Source organism: Tachyglossus aculeatus, chromosome X4 (genome assembly GCF_015852505.1).
Source record: "Tachyglossus aculeatus isolate mTacAcu1 chromosome X4, mTacAcu1.pri, whole genome shotgun sequence".
NCBI lineage: Eukaryota > Metazoa > Chordata > Mammalia > Monotremata > Tachyglossidae > Tachyglossus > Tachyglossus aculeatus.
Window position 1 is genome coordinate 43,439,856 of NC_052098.1, and position 15,514 is coordinate 43,455,369.

At 45.7% G+C, this 15,514-nt stretch overlaps 1 non-coding gene across 1 annotated transcript; it reads left to right on the forward strand.

Annotated features, from left to right (window-relative positions):
* The first annotated feature begins 6,204 nt into the window (after positions 1 to 6,204).
* On the forward strand, positions 6,205 to 6,342 carry LOC119948479. The gene has a single exon (XR_005456872.1). It is a non-coding gene; the product is annotated as a small nucleolar RNA SNORA7 (small nucleolar RNA).
* Positions 6,343 to 15,514: the final 9,172 nt, after the last annotated feature.

The window sequence follows — 15,514 nt, forward strand, 5'->3', positions numbered from 1 at the left end:
GGAAGGGGGCTGCTGGAGATGGGCTCTGGAACTAGCGGCGGGATGCTGAGCATGAGCACGGAGGCCCCAGCACGCATGTTCAGGCCTTAGGTGTGTGCCGCAGTTGAGGGGGACAGGAAATTGGGTGGCAGTGGTATTGGCTCCAAGGTGGAAGCATCTTGGGGCTCACTTCTCTGCGACGTAACCGGAGCTTGAGGAAGGCTGGCCCACATCCTCCCTCTGGCCTGGAATGCCCTCCCTCAACACATCCACCAAGCTAGCTCTCTTCCTCCCTTCAAAGCCCTACTGAAAGCTCACTTCCTCCAAGAGGCCTTCCCAGACTGAGCCCCCTTTTTCCTCTCCTCCTCCCCACCACCCCCAACCCTACCTCCTTCCTCTCCCCACAGCATCTGTATATAAGTATGTACAGATTTATTACTCTATTTATTTTACTTATACTTATTTACTATTCTATTTTTGTTAATGATGTGCATTTAGCTTTAATTCCATTTATTCTGACTTTACACCTGTCCACATGTTTTGTTCTGTTGTCTGTCTCCCCCTTCTAGACTGTGAGCCCGTTGTTGGGTAGGGACCATCTCTATATGTCGCCAACTTGTACTTCCCAAGCACTTAGTCCAGTTCTCTGCACACAGTAAGCGCTCAATAAATACGATTGAATGAATGAATAATGGATAATGGTGAGAGTGACTTAGGCAGGGGTACACATGTGATTCTTGAAGCCAATTAGTCCCCACTGGGCTTAAAGAGTGGTTCAGGTGAGCCAGCATGGGGATGGGGGGAGCTCCTCACCAGTCACGAAACTGGGGAGGAAATGCCATTGGCATTATGCAGTGTAATAATAATATTTGTGGTATTTGTTAGGCATTTACAGTGTGCCAAGTGCTACACTAAGAGAAGCAGCATGGCTCAGTGGAAAGAGCACAGGCTTGGGAGTCAGAGTGCTACTCCGGCCACCTGTGCTTCTGACCCCGTTCCCTCTCATCTCATGAAATCTCTCGCTCCATCCCTTCTCCCCTCCTTAACTTCCATCTTCAACCGCTCACTCTCCACTGGTTCCTTCCCCTCTGCCTTCAAACATGCCCATGTCTCTCCCATCCTAAAAAAAACCCTCTCTTGACCCCACCTCACCTTCTAGTTATCGCCCCATATCCCTCCTACCATTCCTTTCCAAACTCCTTGAATGAGTTTGGCACACGCGCTGCCTCGGATTCCTCAACACCAACTCTCTCCTCGACCTCCTCCAGTCTGGCTTCCGTCCCCTATATTCCATGGAAACTGCCCTCTCAAAGGTCACCAATGACCTCCTGCTTGCCAAATCCAACGGCTCCTACTCTATCCTAATCCTCCTCGACCTCTCAGCTGCCTTCGACACTGTGGACCATCCCCTTCTCCTCAACACGCTATCTGACCTTGGCTTCACAGATTCCGTCCTCTCCTGGTTCTCCTCTTATCTCTCCGGTCGTTCATTCTCAGTCTTTTTTGCAGGCTCCTCCTCCCCCTCCCATCCCCTTACTGTGGGGGTTCCCCAAGGTTCAGTGCTTGGTCCCTTTCTGTTCTCGATCTACACTCACTCCCTTGGTGACCTCATTCGCTCCCACGGCTTCCACTATCATCTCTACGCTGATGACACCCAGATCTACATCTCTGCCCCTGCTCTCTCCCCCTCACTCCAGGCTCGCATCTCCTCCTGCCTTCAGGACATCTCCATCTGGTTGTCTGCCCGCCACCTAAAACTCAACATGTCCAAGACTGAACTCCTTGTCTTCCCTCCCAAACCCTGCCCTCTCCCTGACTTTCCCATCTCTGTGGATGGCAGTACCATCCTTCCCGTCTCACAAGCCTGCAACCTTGGTGTCATCCTCGACTCCACTCTCTCATTCACCCCTCACATCCAAGCCGTCACCAAAACCTGCCGGTCTCAGCTCCGCAACATTGCCAAGATCCGCCCTTTCCTCTCCATCCAAACCGCTACCCTTCTCGTTCAAGCTCTCATCCTATTCCATCTGGACTACTGCATCAGCCTTCTCTCTGATCTCCCATCCTCGTGTCTCTCCCCACTTCAATCCATACTTCATGCTGCTGCCCGGATTGTCTTTGTCCAGAAATGCTCTGGGCATGTTACTCCCCTCCTCAAAAATCTCCAGTGGCTACCAATCAATCTGCGCATCAGGCAGAAACTCCTCACCCTGGGCTTCAAGGCTCTCCATCACCTCGTCCCCTCCTACCTCACCTCCCTTCTCTCCTTCTACAGCCCAGCCCGCACCCTCCGCTCCTCTGCCGCTAATCTCCTCACCGTGCCTAGTTCTCGCCTGTCCCGCCATCGGCCCCCGGCCCACATCATCCCCCGGGCCTGGAATGCCCTCCCTCTGCCCATCCGCCAAGCTAGCTCTCTTCCTCCCTTCAAGGCCCTACTGAGAGCTCACCTCCTCCAGGAGGCCTTCCCAGACTGAGCCCCTTCCTTCCTCTCCCCCTCGTCCCCCTCTCCATCCCCCCATCTTACCTCCTTCCCTTCCCCACAGCACCTGTATATATGTATATATGTTTGTACATATTTATTACTCCATTTATTTATTTTACTTGTACATATCTATTCTATTTATTTTATTTTGTTAGTATGGTTTTGTTCTCTGTCTCCGCCTTCTAGACTGTGAGCCCACTGTTGGGTAGGGACTGTATATGTTGCCAACTTGTACTTCCCAAGTGCTTAGTACAGTGCTCTGCACACAGTAAGCTCTCAATAAATACGATTGATTGATTCTAATCCCGACTCTGCCACTTGTCAGCTGTGTGACTTTGGGCAAGTCACTTAACTTCTCTGTGCCTCAGTTACCTTATCTGTAAAATGGGGATTAAGACTGTGAGCCCCACATGGGACAACCTGATTACCTTGTATCCCCCCAGCACTTAGAACAGTGCTTGGCACCTAGTAAGCACTTAACAAATGGTATCATTATTATTATTACACTAAGCACATACAATCAGATCTGTGACCTTTGAGTATTTGATATTCACCCCATCCTCAGTCAGTCAGTGCTCACTATGTACAGAGCACTGTACAAAGTGCTTGGGAGAGTATAAGCAGGCACATTCCCTGTCCACAACGAACTTACAGTCTCAGCACCACAGCACTCATGTACATATCTATAAATGATATATCATAAATTTATATTAATGTATGCCTCCCCCTTTGGAGCCATCTCTACTGGCATTTTCCAAGACAGGAATTTTGCACCTGCTAGCTGAGCCTAGGCCCCTGAGAAAGGAGGCTGAGAGAGGGGAGAGCTAGAGCCCTTACTGTTACCCTTCTGGACATTTCTTGATAGTGTTCTGGTTTGTCTGGTTCCTAGCTTAGCAAGGTACCTCGGGAGGGGTGAGGCCTTAATAGGCTATTAAAAGACAATCGACAGGCAGTCAGGTAGAAAACAAAGTTGATTGCTTGGTGTGAATTAGACAATTGACACTTAACAGATCATCTCTCCTTTGAAAGGGTGGTGAACAAAAGAAATGCCAGGGATTTTAGTTTAGGGGATAGAAGGATTGACACGCTCCTTCTCAACCCTTCGCTGGTTCTCTTACCAGTGCTAATGTATGGCTTAAAAAATACAAATAGATCATCATTCCTTTAGGCACTATAGACAACAGTCAAAGGGATGGGGAGGACAGCAGAAGAGGTCTATCCTTTAGGTAAAGTGGGCTTTTTTTTTTCCTTCTTTCTCTTTCTGTCTTGGCTCAGGTAAGGGCAATAGGCCTCCTGGCCAATCATTAATGAAGTTAATTGTGGTATTTGTTAAGCGTTTACTATGTGCTAGACACTGTAGTAAGTGCTGGGTTAGGTACAAGCTAATCAAGTTGGACACAGTTCATGTCCCACAGGGGGCTCTCAGTCTTAATCCCCATTTTACAGATGAGGAAACTGAGTCACTGAAAAATTAAGTAACTTGCCCGAGGTCACTCAGCCGGCCAATGGCGGATATGGGATTGGAATGAGGTGCCCTGGTTCCCAGGCCTGTATTCTTTTCACTAGGCCACGCTGTTTCTCCTCTCAAATAACTGCTGTAGGGTGAGCTGAAATTAATAATTATGATATTTACAAAGCACTATGTACCAGGCACTGTACTAAGTGCTGGGGTGGATACAAGCAAATTGGGCTGGGCACAGCCCCTGTCCCATGTGAGGCTCACAGTCTCAATCCCCATTTTACAGATGAGGTAACTGAGGTACAGTGAAGCAGTGTGGCTTAGTGGATAGAGCAAGGGCCTGGGAGTCAGAAGGTCATGGGTTCTAACCCTGGCTCTGCCACATGCCACAGAGAAGCAGTGTGGCTCAGTGGAAAGAGCATGGGCTTTGGAGTCAGAGGTCATGGGTTCAAATCCAAGCTCCGCCAGTTGTCAGCTGGGTGAGTTGGGCAAGTCACTTAAGTTCTCTGTTTCTCAGTTACCTCATCTGTAAAATGGGGATTGACTGTGAGCCCCATGTGGGACAACCTGATCACCTTGTAACATCCCCAGTGCTTAGAACAGTGCTTTGCACATAGTAAGCGCTTAATAAGTGCTATTATTATCATTATTAATATTATTATTATCATTATTATTATGTCTGCTGTGTGACCTTGGGCAAGTCACTTCACTTCTCTGGGCCTCAGTTACCTCATCTGTAAAATGGGGATTAAGAGTGAGCTCTATGTGGGACAGAGACTGCGTCCAACCTGACTAACTTGTATCTACTTCAGCACTTAGTATAGTATTTGGCACATAGTTAACGTTTAACAAATACCATAATTATTATTATTGACTTGTCCAAGGTCACTTAGAAGATAAATGGTGGAGGCAGAATTAGAACCCATGACCTTGTTACTCCCAGGACCGTGCTCCATCCACTATGCTATCCTGCTTCTCTAATTGGGAAACTGAAAACAAGGAGAACAGAGGAAACATTCTCTGGACACAATAAAACTAAAGCCTCAGTCAGTGCTGCATCTAGGTTGAAAACTGGGTGTCAATGGCCCTGGATAGACCAGAGACAAAGAGGAAAAAGTGAAAACATCACCAGTTTTTGCATGGCACAAGTAATGGTAGCAACAATATGTAGCAGTTTCCCCTAAAGTCCAAACTACACCTTGCTGTGGTGGCAGAATGAAGTAGAAGAAGAACAATCTAGGACATCTCACATGGTGGAGAGAATTAGCAGGAATCCTAAAAATAGCTGGTTAATGTGGGCAACGAAGACCACAGCAATAACCCTGGCAACTGTCCGCTGGTCTTTGACATTATGGCACAGTATCTGCTCTATGCTGGAGTCACTAAGCCTGTAAATGTGTTTTTTTTTTAATGAGAATTTCTGTAATACGCTGCATCCTTGTCCACCTATTCACTTGTCGAGCCTACTGCCCCAGTAGGAATGTGATGCTCTTCTCCATGCCATCTAGGAGACTCCATCCCATCCCACCTTTCACCACTCCATCAGGAAAGAAAAAAGCAGCTGCAGCATGGGGCCTCCACCCCGGGAAGATTGGAGATGGCTGCGATAGTGGTCACTGTGGCTGTGGGGGTGCTCTGGGCTGTGATCCATTAGGATCCTGAAACTCTGTTCTAGCCACAGTGCCCTGCTGATTACTAAGTGCTTATTATGTGCCAGGCACTGGACAAGCACTGGCGTAGGTACAAGCTAATCAAGTTGGACACAGTCCCTGTCCTGCATGGGGCTTGCAGTCTTAATCCCCATTTTACAGATGAAGTAACTGAGGCACAGAGAAATAAAGTAACTTGCCCAGAGTCACACAGCAGACAAGTGGTAGAGCCAGGATTAGAACCTAAGTCCTTCAGTGGAAAGAGCATGGGCTTTGGAGTCAGAGGTCATGGGTTCAAATCCCAGCTCTGCCAATTGTCAGCTGTGTGACTTTGGGCAAGTCACTTAACTTCTCTCTGCCTCAGTTCCCTCATCTGTAAAATGGGGATTAAGACTGTGAGCCTCACGTAGGACAACCTGATTGCCTTGTAACCTCCCCAGCACGTAGAACAGTGCTTTGCACATAGTAAGTGCTTAATAAATGTCATCATTATTGTCATTCTAACTCCCAGGCCTGTGCGCTATGTGTTTTTTGTCCTTGTCTTTCATATTGTTTTAGTGTTTTATTGTTTAATCACTCCTGGTATGATGGTTTCCAGTTCCCTCCTTTAGATTCTTAGAATGTGAGCTCCTTGAAGCCTTTCAGGATCACACCTGGAGATTTTCCAGTCCTCTACCAGTCTCAGCTACGGGAGGGAGAGTCAAGCAGAGGCCTACCCATTTCATTCCTAGCTTGGCCAGTGGCTAGCGAGTGGAAGACAAACTGCTACAAGTCAAAACTCACCTGCGCTGGGCAGCAGCAGCATGGGAGCGAGTTGAGGGTGGAGACTCAAGTTTACTGCACGGAAGGAGGCGATGGTAAACCACTTCTGTATCTTTACCAAGAAAACTCTACAGGTACACTGCCATAACAATTGAGGTTGGAGTCAGGGCATCTGGTAGTGATGTGTCCATGGAGTCTTTATGGGTTAGAGATGATGCGACAGCATAAAACAAGAGCTCCTTGAGGGCCAAGGACGATGCCTAATTCCCAGTACTCAATACTGTGCTCTGCACATAGTAAGCACTTAATAAATATGCTTACTACTAATACTATTACTGCACAATCCACTATCACTATAATTAATTCCTTTGTGCATGTTCTTGCACCTGAAATCTTCATGACTGGACTGAGTTTCAGCCATCATTTGCAAAGGGAGATTTCATTGCCGATGGAGTCACTCAGAAAAGCCAATATTACCCCTACTTCAACATCACCTCCCCAGTACTCCCTGGCTTTCCCACTTGCATTCTGTGTGTCCTTGGCAAGTCACTTAACTTCTCTGGGCCTCAGTTCCTCAACTGCAAAATGGGGATTAAATACCTGTTTTTCCTCCCATGCATCCCATCTATCCTAGTATTTAGCATGGTGCTTGGCACATTGTAAGCACGTAACAAATACTAAAATTATTATTATTTTGCCATCATCCACAGCATTTCTTGAGAACCTACTGGGTGCACATCATCACACTAGGTGCTGGAGAACGCATACAATTCAGGGCCATTCGGAGCCTGTGTGGCTAAGTGCGGCATTCTCACCCTATTGAGAGAAACGGCCACCTTTCAGCAGAGGAGTTGTGTTTGAATCTCTGCTCTGTCCCTAGGCCCTTGGGTCTTTGTGGGCAAATGGAAAGCTTGGAAATCAAACACTGACCTGAGTGATGGATATAGAGCTGACATGAAAATGACCTAGGCAGGCATTTCAGACTTGCCTTCCTCTGTGCATCTAGAAATAAGTTGTGAGAGCAGTGAATAAACGTTTCAGATTTACAGAAGCTAGTTCTTGGTATGAAAATGCGGTGCTGCCGTTACCAGGTCCAGTTTTGCTGGTCTCCTCACTTGGAAATTCAGTATGGGTATTATGCAGGCTAGTAAATAAAGTCTTGAAAAATGGACCAATTACTTTTTTTATATATATTTTTTACCGGTTTGTCTTTCTCGAGGGGCACACAATCTTATAAAACCATTGGAATTAAATTGATTTCTACCTGCCTTGTATAACTAGCTTCTTTCTCTAGGGAAAGCAACCAGGAGGCCTTGAGAAGTAGCATGGAGTAGTGGATAGAGCCCAGGCCTGGGACTCATAAGGTCATGGGTTCTAATCCTGGCTCTGCCACTTGTCTGCTGTGTGACCTTGGGCAAGTCACTTCACTTCTCTGTGCCTCATTTAACTCATCTGTAAAATAGGGATTGAGACTGTGAGCCCTACATGAGACAGGGACTGTGTCCAATCCAATTTACTTGTAACCACCCCAGTGCTTAGAACAGTGCCTGGCACATAGTAAGCACTTAACAAATACCATAATTCATTTTTATTTTTATTTTTTATTCCCTAATTCATACCCTCAGCTTTCTGGTTGTGCCATCCCCTCAACTGCCTCTCATGACTTTTCTGACTGCTTATTTGTGGCTGGTTTATTTATCCACTTGTTTTTATTGTTTATAGCTGCACTCACTCTTTTTACTACTGTGATTTCATTCACTTTATGTCCCCCTTTAGACTGCAAGCTCCTTGAGGGCATAGATGGAGTCTAATACAATTTCTGTCTGTCCTTCAGGTGTCCAGTATAGCGCTCTGCCCATAAGAGGCATTCATTAATTAATTCATATTTATTAGGCCCTTGCTGAGTGCCTCCACTGTTCTAAGCGCTTGGGAGAGTACAACAGAACAATAAATGGTCACATTCCCTGTCTACAATAAGCTTGCAGTCTAAAGGCATTCAGTCAATGCCTATGATGAGGAAGTAGGACAACCTTGAACACATGTGATAATGTTGGTCCTTCACTTAATCTTTCTTATGCAGCAAAGAATCTGGCTGAACATATTAAATCAACTCTCAACCAAGAGGCATATGGGAAAGATGCAGTCAAACTGTTTCGCAGAACGGGGCACAATTTGGCCGTATTGAAGGCAATGTTCCCAGGCGGTCTGAGTTAATATTGTTGTTACTTGATTGCAAAAGAATTGATTAATAGATGGAGGGAACTGAAGAACTGGAAAAGTAAGGCAACTGGGAAATATTTGACAGTACTGCCCCCTGTCATTTCTAATGGGACTTTAGTTATTTATCCTCTAGCGTTAAGTGAAACAGAAATCTATTAGCAAGTAGTATGGCGATTCAGATGTTTCAAGTTTTTAACTGCATGCCCTTGAAGCCTACCGAATATGTTAAGTTAGCATCTCTGCCTTAAATCTAGGCTGACAGCTATGAATTTAAACTAATAAACACATAATACAAGTAAGGAAAACAAGCTCCAGTTCCTTGGCTCCTGAATCAACTCCAGAGCTAATGGCATCAAGAAAACACAGAGCAAATGCTGACAACTTGATTTGTGCTCCTGATCAAATTGTAACTCCTCGTGGTTTTTTTTTTCTATGCTTTCCATTTCTTTGGAAGTTTAGGGTGAGGGTTTCTTTTACTCCCTCAGATAAATAAGACAGAGGACAGCAGGCCTTTCTCCCCATTTGCACTCTTCCTTTCAGGATTTTGAAAATTTAAGATCATGTGAATATTGGTCTCACTTTAATTACAGGCTCTTCCTTCAGAATTTGCTTCACTTCACTGGTAGGTGATGGCAGTGGACTGCCACCGCCTTTTTTTAGGATTATTCTCATTTCTGGGGTGAATCCAGGAATTTGGGGGTGGGAGAAGCTGGATCATGTGTCTCTAGCCATGTATATTGAGGATCAAGAGATATGTGCCCTTCCTCAAATGCTTGAGCCAACATAAAGCTTCTTTATAGTCTTTATATTCATCTGGATGGAGGTATCAAATAAATTACGGCAAGTACTGTACCAGTGGGAATGTACTTAGTGCTTATTTAAGCCAACCATGTTATTTTGGGGTGGGGGTTGGGGGGAAGACCATCCCAAGTATATGCACTCTTCCCTTATCTCTTGGTGATTATGTGAGGGGGATGGGAGGACAGTGGGAGGTTAAAGTTTTACAACATGCTGGATCTTCTGTGCTACAAGTCCCAGATCCCAGGATACCATGGGATCTGAACTGAGGCATGGACCTTGCTTCATAAAGTAACTGATATGACTCAGGAGAAAGCCTTCTGGGGGCAGAGGAATCTCCTGCTAGAGGAGATATACAGAGAAAAAACCAAAGAAGAAACATCACTCTTGAAGGATTTTCAAGAAGAGTAGCATGGCTCAGTGGAAAGAGCCTGGGCTTGGGATTTGGAGGTCATGGGTTCTAATCCCGTCTCTGCCACTTGTCAGCTGTGTGACTTTGGGGAAGTCACTTCACTTCTCTGTGCCTCAGTTCCCTCATCTGTAAAATGGGGATTAAGATAGTGAGCCCCAATTGGGACACCCTTGATTACCTTCTCCCCCCCCCCCCCCAAGTGTTTAGAACAGTGCTTGGTACATAGTAAGTGCTTAACAAATACCAACATTATTATTACAGTATAACAGTAAATGGACACATTCCCTGCCCACAATGAGCTTACAGTCTAGAGGGGGAGATAGATATGAATATAAATAAATTACAGATATGTACTTAAGGACTGTGGGGCGGGGTGAATAGTGCTTAAAAGGTTCAGTTCTAAGTGCATAGGTGACACAGAAGGGAGAGGGAGTAGGAGAAAAGAGTACTTTATTGGGGAAGGCCTTTTAGAAGTACTGTGACTTTAATGAGGCTGTGAATGTGGGGAGAGTGGTGGTCTGACATTTCTGGAGGGGGAGAGAGTTTCAGACCAGAGGCAAGACATGGACGAGAGGTCGGCAGCAAGATTGACGAGTAAGCACTCAAAATATACTATTGCTTGCTTGATTGACTAACCAACTGACTGACTGAGAATACTCCCAGCCTGGCTGCATAAGCATTTACAGAAGCTTGTGTAGAAAAACCAGTTCAGGCCTAGCTCTCTGTCTGCCTCTCTCCTGAAAATTCCATTTGCTTCAGACATCTCAGAACACTGTCCCTCAGAGGCTTTTATTTATGTCCTCTGAGAAGCCTTTTCAACGATCATCAAAACTGACACATTTGACAAAGAGACTCCCCCCACCCCCCGCTTGGCATTCCTAATGGAGGTGAATAATACTAAGTAAGCCAGGTGCAGTTAAATTCCGAATCTTTCAATACCGCAATTGACAATTGGACTTTTCTCCTCCCCCTGCAGTGCTGCCAATAGAGGATTGCTTCCCCGCCCCCCATCCCCTGCCATCATCAGTATTTCAGTAGTACCCACGGGCTTCACAATTAAACCTGTTCTCTGTTCTCTCTTGTAAAAAGACATCCTCAGGTTATTTTTCAATACGCAGGCAACAATTTCATTGGAAATAGATACTGTGTATGTACTGACTCCCGGAGGGCAGTGATTCTGAAGAATGAAAAGGCCTGCGTCACAAACGTATACGTGGTGTTTCCTATGCTTTCTGTTGACGGAATGACTGTTTGGGGAATTGTGATACATTTACTCCCTTCAATTCAGTGACAGAACACAATCTCTGCCTCCTACCATCTCAAGGCGAAGGCAGCACTTAGCCCCATGCAGGGAGAAGAAAGACCCCAGCAGCTGAAGATTCAGTTGGAGCAGGGTCAGTAGCCAGGGTGGTGGGGTGTTGGTAAGATCCAGGGGCTGGAGTGAAGGATTGGATCAGCCCGGATGAAATCCTGTAATCAGAACCGACAGATGGGATCTGGCGGGCAGAGGTGAAGGCGGCAGGTGAAGTGGCTGGTTCAACGGGCAGACAAAGAGGCAGGGAATACAAAACAGGGTGGTCGGCAAGCAGCAGTCAGGGCTCCTATTAGGCAAACTGGTGTCGGCAGAAGGGCTAAGCTCAGGAGAGACTATCAAGAATCCAGGAGCTCCTTCTAGAGCCCCAAGGCAGAGTGACCGGCAGGGCTGGGAGCATCCTGCCAGAGGCTAGATGGAGTCTCTTCATGTGGGGATTGGATCCGAGTCCTTGACATGAGTCTTGGCTTGCGAAAGGAGGGAATGAAGGAGTCTCGTTCAACTGGAAACACAGCCAAGCAGTGGCTATTTTCGCAGCCAAACCATCCCAAGATTTTGGAAGAAGATTTTGGAAGAGTTTCTCAAAAACAGGGACCAGTCAGCCCAAAACTTTTATGGCAAGCCCTCGGGAGCAATACTTCGATTGAGACATCATGGGGGAATTACAAAGGAAGGAAAAAACTCCGGCCTTGTCCTCAGGTTTTACAGAGACTGTAAACAGTCTCTGGACTGTAAGCTCATTGTGGACAGGGAATGCATCCATTATATTGTACTCTCCCAAGTGCTGAGCACAGTGCTCTGCACACAGAAAGTGCTCAATGAATACCAGTGATCGATTTATAGTTTAACAGATGGAGTCGGTCTGCAGAAGTTTCATTGTCTTGGTGAGCTGGGGCAGCCGTGTCATGTATGCCCCAGAGTGGGTGAGCAATTGCTGGAGTTGGCTACTTGTTTTGTTGTCTGTCTCCCCCTTCTAGACTGTGAGCCCACTGTTGGGTAGGGACCGTCTCTATATGTTGCCAACTTGTACTTCCCAAGCGTTTAGTACAGTGCTCTTTAAACAGTAAGTGCTCAATAAATACGATTGAATGAATGAACAGTGCTGCTCTGGAGACAGGGACTGGGAGATTTCATGTTAGCGTGGTTTCCTTAACCAGCTTGGGGCTCTTTTTAAAGTAGTTAATAATAATAATAATGATGATGGCATTTGTTAAATGCTTACTATGTACAAAGCACTGTTCTAAGTGCTGGGGAGGATACGAGGTAATCAGGTTGTCCCACGTGGGGCTCACAGTCTTAACCCCCATTTTACAGATGAGGTAACTGAGGCACAGAGAAGTTGTGACTTACCCAAGGTCACAAAGGTGACAATTGGTGGAGTTGGGATTTGAACCCATGACCTCCGACTCCCAAGCCCATGCTCTTTCCATTGAGCCACACTGCTTCTCTCCAGCTCTACTTCAGAGGTGGCGATTTTATAGAGAATATTTGTTCATTCAATCATATTTATTGAGCACTTACTGTGTGCAAAGCAATGTACTAAGTGCTTAGCACTGTACTAAGTGCTTGAATAAGGCAGAAGAATAAGAACATGGCTTGGTGGAGTGGATGGCACTCCAGGACAAAGGAGTAGAGTGTGTGATGAACCTGGGGCTTGAGGCTTGTGGTGGATGGAGGGCTGGTCCATCCTCCTGGCTGGAGGAAGGGCCCAAAATAAAGCTGTAGCTAGGGAAGAGGGCATTTGGATCTAGAGGTTAGTCATGCTAAAATGTTGTGCCTACATAGATCACAGATGGGAGTTTCCCATGTGGCATGATGACATGCTTCCTGCTGCAATAGAAACTCCCATCAAGGTTCTAGAATGGTCAGTTCACCCATGGTGACAATGGTGGGAGAAGCAGCATGGAGTAGTGGATAGACCACAGGCCTGGGAGTCAGAAGGTCATGGGTTCTAACCCTGACTCTGCCATTTGTCTGCTGTGTGATCTTGGGCAAGTCACTTCACTTCTTTGTGCCTCAGTTACCTCAACTGTAAAATGGGGATTGAGACTGTGAGCCCTATGTGGGACTGGGACTGTGTCCATTCGATTTGCTTGTATCCACCTCAGCGCTTAGTACAGTGCCTGGCACATAGTGCTTAACAAATACCATAATTATTAATAGCAGGGATGGCTATTGCCTTTGCTCAAGCGGAGGAGGAAGAGATTGAATAGCCGCAACTTCCATTTCTCTTCTTCCCTGCTTCCCAGATCTCACCATTGCTTCTGGGGCTGATGGATTCTCTCCCACTGACTTAACCCAAAACAGGACCAAATCTATCCCACCAAAGACCTTTCAGGTAGTGGGACTGAAATCCCCAAAACATCACTGTTCTGGCCATCTCAAGACATTTGATCACCTTATTCTAATACTGCTATCCCTGATCTGCAGTTTTGGGAAAAGCAGCATGGCTTAGTGGAAAGAGAACGAGCTTGGGAGTCAGAGGTCATGGGTTCTAATCCTGACTCTGCCACTTATCAGCTGTGTGACTTTGGGCAAGTTACTTAACTTCTCTGTACCTCAGTCACCTCATCTGTAAAATGGGGATTAAGACTGTGAGCCCCACATGGGACAACCTGATTACCTTGTATCTATCCCAGTGCTTAGAACAGTGCTTGGCACAAAGTAAGCACTTAACAAATACCATTATTATTATTATCAATAATAATAATAAAATATGTGTGTGTGTGTGTGCGTGTGTGTGAAGAGAGAGCAGCCTTGTTTGCATCTTCACAGAGTTACTGGTGCAGTACAGGTTGCTGAATCCTGAGGCAGGGATTGGTGCCAGAACAAGGAATTTGGTACAGCCTTACTCTCTCACCTTCATTCGAGTTATAACTCTGTTCTTGGAATGTTTCAACTTGATCTTAATTTCCACTTAATAAATCCCTCACCAATTATAGCTTGGCGGGAAGCTGAAGGCCTGTCAGGGGAGCCAGGTCTCGTGAGATTTCCAGCTTGGTTTAGTAGAAGGGAGGGACATTGGCTAAGCTTATAAATTTCTGGAAATCCGCCTCCGGATATCTTGAGATTAGCCCATGATTAGTCTGTGGGTGTCTTGGCTACTGCAGGAGTCAGTAATTGTTCTCATTTTTATAAAATAACTGGAATGAAACACTTTTCAAAAGTCCTTGACTTTTTTTGGCATGTAACTGTGTGTCAGTAGCATATGCTGGATCATCTTCATTAGTGTAGCTGCTGTGGAAATATTTATCTGAAGCAAGCAATTCTTTTTAAAAAGATGGCACTTTTATTGTGATGTTTTATATAGCGTTTTAATGTACCCAGTGAAAGACATCTTAAGACACTGTTTAAAGGACTGAGGAAAGAGGTCCCTGGAAAGTAAGTTTTTTGATTTACTGTTCACGTTAAAGTTTTGACTAGCAAACAGAATGGAAAGACCTTGGGGATCTAGTGGACTCCTTAAGCAATTTGTCTCAGAGTTAACAGCCTTTGCAGTGGATTTTGCTTACAGTAGAATGGCCTGTATTTTTAATCTGTTCTCCTGGCAATTATCTTACACAACTGAAATACCTTCAAAGTCAGTGACATACTATGGTTAAGGTCATTTAGTAAAAACTCTTGCTCATTTTATTGGATTTATAATCATTATCATCCTAAATAACAATAATGTGAACACAGCCACAGAGGGAGAAGGCGGAGGGAGGGCTGGGGTGGGTGTAATGCTGGCACCAAACCAATAAAAGGACTCAAATTCTTAGATTAGCTGTTTACCTCTTGTAACCTTGCCCTTCTCTGCTTTCTACATTTGAGGGAGAGGCTTATATTATCTGAGCATTGGAAAAGAAAACAACTTCCTAGAAACAAGGAAAGTGGGTTGTTTTCAGCAGTTTAAAGCACTTTGTCTACCCACTGATAAATCAGAGTTTTAATAATTTACCTCACTTCCAGGCCATTGATAATTCCTAAACTCCCAGGGCCTCAGGCTTGAGCCCTTCTTGAATCTAAATTTCCACTGTTCAGAGGCAGATGTGGTGAAAGGGCCCACTGACACTAGCTCCAAAATCTGAATGACCTTTGGCGGCCTTGTTAGTTTGGTCTGGCTCCTTCATGCAGTCCACGGGAGGGGTTGGGGGATCAGGATGGCCAGGATTCTGGCCACTAGAGGTGTCCCACACAACATCCCTAGGAAGTGACTGTAGGACCTGGGGATTAGTCACCCTATTTCTGATTGCTGCACACCAGGCCAGTTTAGCTTCTGGAGCCGCCTCCCAAATGTTAGTGATAATAATAATAATTGTGATATTTAAGTGCTTACTGTGTGCCAGGCACTGTAATAAGCACTGGGGTGGATACCAGCCAATTGGATTGGACACAGTCACTGTTCCACGTGGGGCTCACAGTCTTAATCTCCATTTTACAAATGAGGTAACTGAGGCAC